This window comes from Hermetia illucens, chromosome 6 (assembly GCF_905115235.1).
Source record: "Hermetia illucens chromosome 6, iHerIll2.2.curated.20191125, whole genome shotgun sequence".
Classification (NCBI taxonomy): domain Eukaryota; kingdom Metazoa; phylum Arthropoda; class Insecta; order Diptera; family Stratiomyidae; genus Hermetia; species Hermetia illucens.
The window spans coordinates 3,885,212-3,897,505 of NC_051854.1; the positions used below are offsets into that span (position 1 = coordinate 3,885,212).

At 46.4% G+C, this 12,294-nt stretch overlaps 1 protein-coding gene across 3 annotated transcripts in view; it reads right to left on the reverse strand.

Moving 5' to 3' along the window:
• The window catches only part of LOC119659284 (zinc finger protein 609), a 182,573-nt gene that overhangs the window by 136,567 nt on the left and 33,712 nt on the right, over positions 1-12,294 (reverse strand). The window contains exon 1 of one of the 3 annotated variants that reach the window (XM_038067294.1): positions 10,255-11,044. The exons of the other annotated variants lie outside the window; for them this stretch is intronic. The gene's annotated coding sequence lies outside the window, so the exon portion shown is untranslated. Of the gene's footprint in view, positions 1-10,254; positions 11,045-12,294 lie in introns of those variants that run through there. 3 annotated transcript variants of the gene reach the window in all.

Consider the following 12,294-nt stretch of genomic DNA (forward strand, 5'->3'; position numbering starts at 1 on the left):
ATTATACTCATTGGAGGCGTCACCTGCTAGACCCAGGACCCCTAACGTTTGCCACAAGCAGATTTAAGGCCAAAACTCCAGTTGAAGCCTTGTCCACTGTTGCTCATCTTTGAAACCAGCATGAATCCAAGATACTTGGATGGCTACTTCGAGGTTTTCAAGTGAAAGATAAAACCATGAGCAGCTGTTTACCAGTGCTTCCGACAACAAGTGCGCAGCATCAGTTGCAAAACCGACCAGGCACGATTCTCCCCAAAGTTGTGGGGTACACACACACACTCTGGCATAACCTGGTCTATTCTGCAGAACTACTTTGCTTGCTTGATAGTGACAGTGTACTTATTGTAATTATAGTGTGTCATTTAGTCTTGTAATCAATTGTGTTTTATTTAAAAGGAACTGCTTCAAACAGTTGTGCGAAGATGCCGATATCAACTCATGGAACGAGGCTTACAGGGTGGTAATGAAAAGGCATCCCCGCTGACTTGTTCACGCCTACTGAAAGAGAGTGGAAGACAAACGGTGGTCCTAGTCAACAAGTGCGTGATGACTCCAGTTGCCGAGGAGGAAGTACGGGAAATATGTAGTAGGAATGGTGACAATAAGACCCCAGATTTTTATGGCCTCCCTAACCGAGCTTCGAAGCTGACAATGAAGACTAGGTCCAGCCTCTTCGAACACAAAAAGCAACCTAGAGATCTAGTATCATGTCTTGCAATGTGCCTGTTGAATACAATGGGTAAGATGACAGAGAATCATCTATAACAGATTCCTACCCATCATCGAAAGCGGCGATGACCTGTCGCGGGTTTCGAAGCGCCCACTCTACGATGGATGCAACATGCACAGTAATGAGCCTGACAAAAGATACACTGAATTCTGGTGGTCGCTGTGCCGTGGTGGCGCTGGATGTCAAAAACGCATTCAATTCCGCCAACTGGGCTGACATAAGTGTTCCTGGATATTTGACCAGTCTCATCGAGAATTACCTTTTAAAGATAAGGTAGGGTGGTATAGGAAGGGTGAAGATGAGGGTTCCAAAGAGTACATCGTCACAGTGGGCGTAACACTGAGCTCGGTTTTCCCGTCCCAGAGGAGACTAAGACGGCAGGCTTTGCTGATGACCTGTAGGCTGTAGTTATTGCAGCAAAATACCGAGAGAATGTGGAGGTTTACGCGACGGAGACTATGAAAACGATAAAGACCTGGTTGGAAAAGGCTAGATTGACCCTAGTGGATAAGAAAACGGAAACGATCTTAATAACGTACCGTAGGAAAAAAACACCGTGAACGTGGAAGTCGGTAGATATAGGGTCGTCTCTAAGCCGACTATCAAGTACTTGGGGGTGATAATTAACGCCAAACTGAATTTTAGGGAGCATCTAGAGAATTCAATTCAAAAGGCAGCTAATGCCGCCACGGCACTTGCAAGAATGTTGCCGAATGCCGGTGATCTAAAACCCTGTAGAAGATGATTACTTTTAGCCGGAGTGGTGCGCTTCATTCTACTCTATGCGTCACCTGTGTGAGCAGAGGCATCACAAACTTTTAAAAATGGAAGCAGGTGAATTCGGTTTACCGGCTGATGGCTTTAAGAGTTAGCAGTGCCTTCAGAACTTCATCAGATGAGGCAGTACTGGTGGCATTGGAGAAGATCGCAGTCGACACTCTGATGAATGAAATTAGTGTGCTATACCATGCAAGAGGGGCACACGGAACGTAGGAATGTGGTAAGGTCACAGTCGCGTGATCTCCGGCAACGAAGATGGGGCGAGTCTTTGAAGGGCCGGTGGTCCCACAGGCTCATTGCCAACATTAGGGTATGGCTTCAGCCGCAAGATGAAGACACCAACTATAACGTTACCCAGTTCCTTACTGGGCGCGGTGATTGCTACGGCCAGTTTCTATACCGTTTTGGGCTGTCCTCACTGGATGATGCAGAGCATATCATGTTTTACTGCCCAAAGTTTGCGATGGAAAAAAAGAGCCTGAACCAAGCGCTGGGAAGGAACGTGAACCCAGAGAATATAATTGCGGAAATGATGAGGTCAAAGGAAACTGGCTTACGATTTCTTCCGCAATTGTAAAAATAGAGAATAAGCTGGGGAAGGAAGGAAGAAGGGGGAAAGCTCAAAGGACGAGAATGGTGAGTGCCTAAAGGAAAACCTTTTTAAGTTCACCCCTGAAAGTAATTTTCCATAGCACAAATCTTTATATAGCGTACGAAAATGAAAAGTTTAGACTATTAGTGAAGTTATCATAAGACAAAAATGGTTTCTTCGAGCGATTTGGTTACGCCCTAAGACATTGTTCACTTAAGAATGATTGCGGTTTTTGACTTGCTTCAAATATAAGCCTTTGATGAGCCTATTTCAGCTTACAAAGACGCTCGAAACGTCTCACCATAGGGTCAAAGCTCTTACTGTACAAGACTATGATCTTGCCAGTCCTCATGTATTCCTCGGAAACTTGGGTTCTTAGCAAGAAAAATTGCGAACTCTTGGCCGCGTTCGAGAGAAGATTCCTCCGAAGAATTTTTGGCCCCCTACATGAGGATGGACGATTCCGTAGCCTACACAATGAGGAAATCTATGAGCGATACCATGACCGTCGGGTTGTGGATAAAATCCGGCTCAATAGGTTACGGTGGGCGGGTCACTTAATCCGTATGGATGAGGATGATCCCACCCGGAAAGTCTATAAGGGCAATGTCTATGGTAGAAACAGAAGACGAGGCAGACCCTGCCTAAGATGGAGCGATGGCGTAGGTCAGGACGCCAGGCAGCTTTTAGGGATATCGAATTGGTGGACCTCGGCGCAAAACTGGGATGTCTGGAGTTCCTTATTAAGGATAAGGAGACCGGATACCGGTTGTTCGCGGTTGATGATGATGATCATAAGCCTTTGATAGCTTGGATTCTTGCCATGATTGAGACAGTTCTGTCAACAAGACCCCTTAATGAGAAATAATCCCATCATTCCGTACCACTTATTCGAAATCTACTAGCCATCAAAAGCGCATATCATCCTTTCCGGACATTTATCCGCTACACACGATTCTCAACAGCTATCACCTAGCATTAGCCATTCACTCACTTATCCTAAATAGAACATAATTACACTCAATCAAAATATCTGAAAAGCCAGTCCACCTTGAATTTTCAACGAAACATCAATCACATAACATTCCCAAAAATACTTGTTCGACCGCTTCATCGGGCTGGCCCCGCTAATAGCAGAAACGACTCTCAACGAATCTGGCCATCAAAACTGTGTGTTTACAAACCAGCTCAAGGTGTAATTGATGAATTGTAACAATATAATTTGAATATAATGCATAATTAATGGGATTTATATTTAAAATTTCGGATCAAGTGGGACCGGTGAGAATGGCGGCAGTGGCGGGGTGGTGGTCAATCAACTACTGTTGAATTCATGATTGATTCACTCAACTGGAAAACGTGAAAGACATAGCTGGCGAAACTAATTGGATGTATGGTTTTAACATGGCCACCAGCTGCTCGTAAATCTGAATAATTGAAAAATCATTTAGCTAATTTCATTCTGGTCGTCGTATGTAATTCAGGGGACAGCTCCGCAAGTCGAAACAGAAAGCCCAAGAAATCTGAATGTGCGCAGATTTCGCCACTGGATACGAAACCTCTGACCATAATTTGCACGGAAAAGATAACCAAATTCAGATAAGGTTTATTAATTAAACGCAATCGGGGCTCGTTTCCTGCATTTGAATGGTGTGTCGGCTGCGCATTGCTACTGGGTCACGCAATGTTTGTCGTAAAACACATAATCTCTTGCACAACTGCGAATAATCCATTATCGGATTGATGGAAAAGCGTGTTTTATCGCTGGAATTGATTCCACACAATGCCAAGTCCGAGAATGAGTTATCGATTGCCTCTTGCTCGCCACACAATTCGAGCATACGTGAAGAGGTAGAGAGCTGGGTCTTCTGGATCCCCAAGCCCTTAGAGGTCAGAGAGACAGATTCCACTGGTGGAATGCTGTAATCCAAAAGCAACACCGACTTTTCGTGCTTCCTTCAGCCCCCCAGACGCCTCCCCCCAACATACTCAATCCAAATTGCCGCGAATCAATCAAACACGATTAGCACCACTTAACCATATCTACAAAATGCAGACATGACTCTCAATGAGCAGCTCGGCGAGCTATCATATCACAAATCGACATGATGTAATTTTTAATTGCGAAAAAAGAATCTCGTATTTTTCCATCTAATGATAATTCGATTTGCACGCCTCGCGTACCTCGTTCGAGATTTGAAAAAGCAGATAAAACCGCGAACAAGTTTGCACCGCGGTTTTTCTTTGGGGGTAATTCAATCGACGTTGCCGTCCCGGCTCTTGTTGCTGCTGCCGCGGTCGTGTTGAATGCAAAAGTTAGATAAATGTTAGGTCGTTCGGTTGCCGTGTTTCGTTGCGTTCAACAACTTGTTTCCGTCGTTTTCTCACAGATTTTCCAAATGCTTTATGGCGGTTTTCCCGCGAGATTTTTCTTAACGCCTGAATAAGGTGAGATGCTCGTTTCGGCTGGGTTTTCTTTATGGTTGTCATTTAGGTTGGTGCCAATTCTTTTGGCGACTGGATAATTATGATTGCACTAATCTCAGAGTTTCCAGCAATTTAGTGTCAATTCAGTTAGATTGGGACGTGGACTGTGTAATTCCTTTTACGCTTGGTTAGGTCGGATTGATACCGATTCAGGTGGGAAAGGCATTTGGAAGTAATCTACAAATTTGTCCCCACAAAAGAGGTGTTCATTAGTTTCTGCTTATTTTGATTACACGTTTACAGTGTGGACGGTCACCCGCGGGTTTTGGATACGGAATCTAATGAGTGTAGATAAGCTCCATACCTTTGAAGACAAAGTAAGGTTGAACGGAGAGACCGAGAGAGCTTAGTCATTCAGTAGAGAGAAGCTTGGAGCCCTCACTGAGAATAAAAGGCAGACTAGGATATTCAACCGAGATAATATCCGATAATGCATTAAGAAATTCGGTGAGATTAGGCAAGAACAACGGAACCGTCTTCTGCACGACTTCCAGCTCATGCCCCAGGTTCGAATCCGGCCCAAGTCATGAATCCTTGTATGTCTTTGGATGGTATCATGGAAATGATTAAAGCGTTCTTCCCGCCATCTTTTCATATCGAAAAACTTCACATTATGAAAGAGATTAAGTTCGAGGTGAGGTAAATACTTACAAAAAAAAAACTCACACGGAGGAAACAAAATTGGCAGGCATATGCCGCACAGTGGCAATCAATGCACCTCTATCCGTGGTTACCATTCACCTATTAATGTTACAAAGCGCGCCAACCTCGCCTATATGCTGTCCTTGATTGAAATGTGTTCCAGCTCCCACCAGGACTGCCCGAGAAGCTTGCACTCCTCCTCCACTGTTCTGGGCTATGTATTTCTGAGCGACCCATTCGTTGGCCATCTTGAAATAGTGGATTCCATTGCATGTCCACTGCAATTTCCGCCTTCTCAACAGCACACCTTCTGGTGTATGGCCTGATCGTCAACGAAATTCTTCAATACAATTCAATTGTACCAAGTCAGGGTACCCCGGTGACTGTTGTTGTGTGGTTCTGTTTCTCCCTTGGGACCCGGAGAAGTACACCAACAGAACTGATGGCAGGCCCTTAGCCTATGTTGACAGTAAAACACCATTGTTTTATTATTCCAACTAACAGTGGTCTTATAGTAAGACCGCCAGTCTTTAATCAACTTTAATTCCTTGGGCGAAGTAATTGGCTTCTCCTTGACACGACAAACGCTAGGGCACACACTACTTTCACGGTCCCTCGTTACTACGAGTACTTGTAGGTGGTCGCCCTGCTTGTCCTTCCTCAGGGAATAACCCCTAAATAATCTTCAGAAAAAAATCTGATATCGCAAGGACCCTTAACTCATTTATAGCTTGTACAAAAGCCAAATAATTCACAGTTCTATAAGTTTTTGGGTCTTCTGTTGACAAGTGTGGCATGAGTGGTGTTCCTCACAAAGCATTCTATCACATGAGATGCTCTTTCTTGTCTGGCATGCTATTCTGGGCTTACTAAATCTCCATAAAATTTCCTTACCCATTATTTCCACCTGCCTAGTGTTCCCTCATTCGAATACCAGTTGCCAAGCTTTTAGTTTGCTTCTCAGATCAGAAACGATTGCCTGATACTCAAAGTTGATATATCGGTCAGTGATGTGCCAAGATAGAAACGGCAACATGTGGCAGGGTCTACGAACGAAATGGATTTTATTTTTGACCCCATTACGAGAAGGCTTTTCTTGCATTGGTAAGCATAGTTTCTCATTCTACTGTCCGCGCGTTAAAATCGCAGTCAATGCATTTTCGATTTAGTCCTCTTGCTATCGAAACCAAACTATTCAATATGTCCTCCTCTCCAGTCAAAGTTTTTAGAAGGTACTTGGGGATGGTAAATTACTACTGTGATCCCCTGCCAGAGCCACCCACCACTAGGTCCTATTTAAAGCCAGTCTGGGTTTAAGACCAAAAAATCGCGGCAGGTTGTATGGTCTCCAGAAGCCGTTAAAGTAATAGTAGTAGACGTTACAATTTCGCCACTCCCTTACTAGGATGCAGCCTTGTTCGTCGATGCCTCAGGCATTGCAGTTGGCGCTACTCTTCACCAGATGGTAAACTAAAACTGACAGCCATTGGTTTTCTTCTTTCCCCCTCAATGGAATTACAGTGTCTATGATCATGAATTACTAGCCGTGCATCTGAGCATCTGATACTTTCATTTTTCCCTTGAACGCAGACCGTGCACATTGTTCAGGGTATACAACCCTCTATTTTTTGCCTTACGGTAGAAGCACCACAAAACGTCCCCTAGCCAATCTTCATTTGCCAGTTTACATCGGGCGTTCAACATGATTAGACAATTTAGTCGCTGACGTTTGAAACAGACCTCAGAGATTAAAATCCCAGCTGCAGTAGATTTTTCGACAATCAGAAGGATGACGCAATTCTACAGAACCTGCAGTCGGACTACAAATACAACTTTCAGGAATTTCCTATCTTCGACTCACTTTCCTCTATCTGCGGCGAGACCTCAGAAAAAGGACCTAGGTCATATATTCCATTAGCTTTTCATAAGGAAGTATACACCTGGCACTGAAGAAGGGAATAAGTTGTTTCCGAAATATCGATGTCGAATAAAAAGTTACTACTAGGGATGGACATGGTGTTGACTTTTATTTCCATAAGGAAGTGTTTCACTCGGTGCACAATTCTAAGTACCCCGACATTCGGACAACGAACCGGGTAGTCTCCAGCAAGTATTTCTGGCCGTTCACGAAAAAGGACCTGAATTCTTGGACGTGAGAATGGTTACTAAGCTACTAGGCATGCTAGGAAGGGAGTAGGAGTAGTCCCTAAGTCGACAAAGCGTTCCCACACTGTATACCCTGGCATTGTAGGACCTTTGCGCGACTCACACGGCTACAAAAGTTCTTCACATTCGAACGTCAGCGGACAAGTGCATACCATCCGCAATCCAATGGATTATTGGCTCCGGACGCTGAAGGCAGCCATTACGGCGATCTACGGGATTCATCAACAAAGAGATTAATCTGTCTTTACAGACATTTGGAGGAAGGAAATCGACTGCAAATTGAAAAATTTCAACACTATGAGGACATTTGGGATGCTGTAAATAGGTTGAACAACGGACTTAAACCGCATTCTTGGGAGATACCATTGCCAACTTAAACGCTGTCTAAACCCAGTTGAAGGCGATTGGATTGGATATTATCCTTGACACCCATCACATAATTTCTGCAAGAAAACCTAAATGTGACATTATGTCACACGGAGTCGCAAGATCCACCTTCCGATAGGCATTCTTTACATCCAGCACCACAGCAAAAACCTGCTGACTCCTCCCTTTAGCTATCGAGATGTGCAACAAAACGTCATTAATGGCGGCAAATGTAAATTTGCCTGCAGAGTAGGCGTAACAGTTAGTCGGCAGGACTTATTCATCAACCTTGATCATCGAATTTAATAATTTGGCAAACATATTAATGAGGCCGATAGGGCGATAACTTGTCAAAAGTTCAGAGTCCTTGAGAGCTTTAGGAATGGGTACTACCTGAATAATAGACCAATCCGTCGATAGGATCAAATCATCTGAATTGATCACCTGAAAAATATGGGTCGGATTGGCTCGGAAATAAAGAGAGAGAGTCCTTTCCTAGTGGCTTTTGGAAGTCCGTAATCACATCGGCCGGATTCATCCTCTGGTGAAAATAATGTGCCTTATTCGCTAGGAGATGCAAGGGAATCATACACTGCTTCACCCGATACCATCCTCTACCTTTTCCATTGGATACAAAACACTCCTTCCACCATATACGATTCAAATGTGCTTATGAACCATGAGGGCCTGATTTTTTGAGCCCACTTCTGGACTTTGTTCGGAATTCCCTCCAATCCCGGAGCCTCATTATCCCCAATTCGACGATCTTTCGTAGTTCTTCCTCGATCACCCCGGAAATCCGAGAAAACGTCCCGTTGAACCATTATCTGAGATCCACTTTTTTTCCTTTTGTGGAGAAACAATTGAGATTATTTTGACCAAAGGCGTGGGCTCGTTACTTGGGATGATTTTTACCCATGAAACTTGGTCATTGCAACCTTGTAAACAGCACCCCACGGGTTCGTATTTGCCTCAAAGGAGAGCTGGCTGTAGGAATTCCGCTTACTTTGCCGTATTTCCTGCTTAAGGTGATATTCTTTCTCCAGCTCCCGATGTTCTGGCTTCCTTCGCTCACAGGCACGATGAACTCAAAAGCAAGATATTCTGGTTCCATCAGCAGTTTGGTTTCCTACTGCGATGTAAACATCGTCGCGGCTTTGTGGAGTCGCATGCCTCAGTTGCCCACGGACATAGCTGATTCACCGTTTCCAGGGCGGTTTCCTTTGAGTCTTGTGACCTCCTTGTGAATCCGTCAGGAAAATCTCCTCGCCGAAAACTCCAATGGACTAGCTTGCGATCAGAGTTTTTCCACTTCTGTTGTGCATGCGAGTGTCACCCCCAAGATGACCTCGTGGTCACTGAGGGTGTAGTGTTTGCTCATCTACCAGACTATCCCTAATGCTAATGAGGTATCGAGGCAAGTTAGGCCGGTGATCGAGCCTAGCCCTCTGCCACGAAAGGTGAGCAGATAAGGGGATGATTAGGTTAGTGAATTCTGCCAAGGGTACATTTTTCTTGGATCCTGAATAGACTATGACAAAATTAGGTTCATTGTGAATTTTTAAGGAAATGGGGGAGGAAAATGTTTATCCCAATTCAGTTATCAAAATCAATCCCACTGTCATTCCCTTTTTCATTGCAATCAGTCGAGCTTCGTTTCCATTTTACCTTATACCAAAACTTAGACGAAGTACTGTAAGTCACTAATCAATAGTCCTCAGCCTGTCTCGCTCGCTCCCCCAGCGAAGTAGCCCAATCAGACGGAGATGTCGACAAGAGCAATTACCCCATAAAACAAAAAAGAACACAAAACATGATGGATGCACACTTCTGCCGTCCACAGATTACCAAGAATTGACCCAAGTGACCGGTCGAGGCCGGAGGAAACTGGTCCTCGGCCACGAGATGCTAATATGAGGCTTCTCCGCGGCAAAACATCTCTTCTTCCGCCCCGAAATCAATTACAGGAAGTCCTTCAACTAATTTGTAAGACATGGACACTAATTAAGACTCCTGGCGAGCGTGGCTGCTGGGGAGCGACCACCAATCTGACCCGCTCGGGTTGGATTTCTGCCGTCAATGCAACGCGGATCTGACGGACGACGGCCGATACCCAACACCGGGCGCGTGTAGTGGTGCCGCGCAGCGCGCCTTCACATAATCCGTGTGTAAATCGCCACCAACACAACCGCACCGCTCCACACGCGCGCAACTGTCGTCCATGTCGTCGCACAAAGCGACACTTTTGAATTTTTACGCCGTTTCCGTATTTTTCTCCCTCGACCGTGGAAAATGTTCGGCTGCTCCTTGCGCCAATGGCGGGTGGCCCTGCACCCCGGCAGGGGGCGGCCGTACTCCATTCGAACCCGCCATCCACCCTCCCGTCTCCCGAGGGTGCGGTGGACACCCTTCTGCAGGGCGCAGCCCGCTCGGCCGCCGCGGCACACCGTAAACATGAAATTGAACTTTTCGGCCAGTTGCCCATAATTACCTTGGGATTGAGAGATTCACATACGGAGAACAGTTGCAGCTTTGGAGACACTCGAAATCGAATCCGCGCTGATCTCGTACGGCAAAGCGGCGACAAAGGGACCACACCACACTCACTCCGTTGGGCGGGCGAGCCGCAGGACCAGCTCCGCCGCGGGCTGCACGCGCGCCAACCGCACTCTCGCCGACCCGTAGAGGTCGCACTCCGCCGCAAAACAAACCGCTCCGCTCAGAACATCTTCCCGATTGCACTTTCCGCGCTGGGGCCACTGGGGCTCCTCGTCAAGTCGGCGGCGAACCGCGGCGCGCACTTTGGGCGTTCCGACGACCTAGAGCCCTTCACACATTTCGCAGCACGGGATCCGGGCCTGCACGGGCTCGCCACCGCCGTGCACAATTGCCCACGAAATTTACACGTAATCCAGCCGCAGTTGGCGGCTCCCCAGTCGAACTCCTTCGATTTCCTTAATTCCAGCGAGAATTCGGTACTTGGCTCCCGTCACGACACTCCAATTTGCACTTTTCTCGGATTATTCCTTGCCTCCACGACCGACTCGAGAGCACTTGCACGGCGCGACCACTCAATTCACTTCCACCGTCCAGCCGAGCCACAATTCGTCACGAACAGTTGCTGCAAAACGTTCCGGGCGTTGAGTTTTCACGTTTTCACGATGTTTGTCGCACTTTTTCCAGGGTTTTTCACTAAAAAAATCCGCTCGGCGGGTGGACACAGAGAAAATTTTCGGCAAAGTCCTCCCTTGTCGACACAAAGTGACGCGAACGCGAAACGTTTCAATGGTCCGTTTCCGTCGCGGACCGCACGTTCCGGCACATTCATTCGCCGTGCGCCGGAGAGAGATGGACTGATTGGTTGGCGAGCGCTGCTGCGGCTGCTGTGTAAATAAATGTATGGGAAAATCGCTTTCAGTGGTTCTCAAATTGCGCGGAAATGCAATGACACCGGGCCGAGTGGAATGGCGGCACGGTGTTCTGGCCTGAGAACGACCGGAACGTAGGGACATGGGCAGTGAATATCAATAACAGAACGGGTTTAGGAAAACAAAACCGAAAAGAACGAAACGAAACGATGTCGGCCATGATGGATTTTGCGGGTGTCTCGTTCGTGCTGATTGGGAGGCACGGTAGGGTCGACTCGCTCGCTTCTGCTTGGGTCGCTTCGCGAGGGGACACGCTCAGAACGTCTTCAACTCAAGTTGGTCCATCGCGAACGAGCTTGACGTCGTGTGGAAGCGGAGCTGGCCACCTTTTCGGTAATTTGCGTGCCCTTCTGTGCTGTGGAGTGGCGGAGGGCGCGCAATGGGCTCCCGGGGGGCTCGGTCGGCCCGTTGGAATGCATTATTAACTATTAACTGGCTGCATATGCATGAGGCGCAATTAGTTAACGAAATTTTCGAATATTCAAATCAAGCTGGAGAGGGTGAATTTGTTTTGGAGTAAATATGCATGGCAAGAGTGAAAGTTCTGGTTGGAAGAGGTTGGGAGATGTAGCCATGAGGGAGGTGTGGGTTTATCATATAAAAAACCGGAAGAATATTGAGGAAATCAGCGGTGGTAGCCCATTTCCTCAAATAGGTTTTCACATCCTGCTTAAAGGGAAAGGACAGGAAGATCGTATATCGCACGTGGAGTAAAAGAAAATAAAAAAAATGGCGAGAAATCGAAAATCTAGTAAAGGTTGAATTTTCAACTCCATCCCCCCAAGGGAGAGATACAGTAATCCCAACACCAAGATCAAGTTGAGACTGTTCTTTGCTAATGTTCACATCGCAACTTATGGCTACAGGCAAGTAGACATGTTAGGCGCACACTTCCAGTGTCACTATGAGCTGCTGGCAGATATGTAGGATACGTCGTTGATAGGGCCCACAATCTCTCTTCGCTCGTCAGAGAAAATTTCAACCTGCACGAACAACGCTCTTTATTTTTGAGGACGATGTCGATCCATGCATTCGTGTGTGATGTCCAGCACTATTGGTTCGCCAATCTTCTCGAAGGTGTGTCCTTTACCACCCCAGGAGCT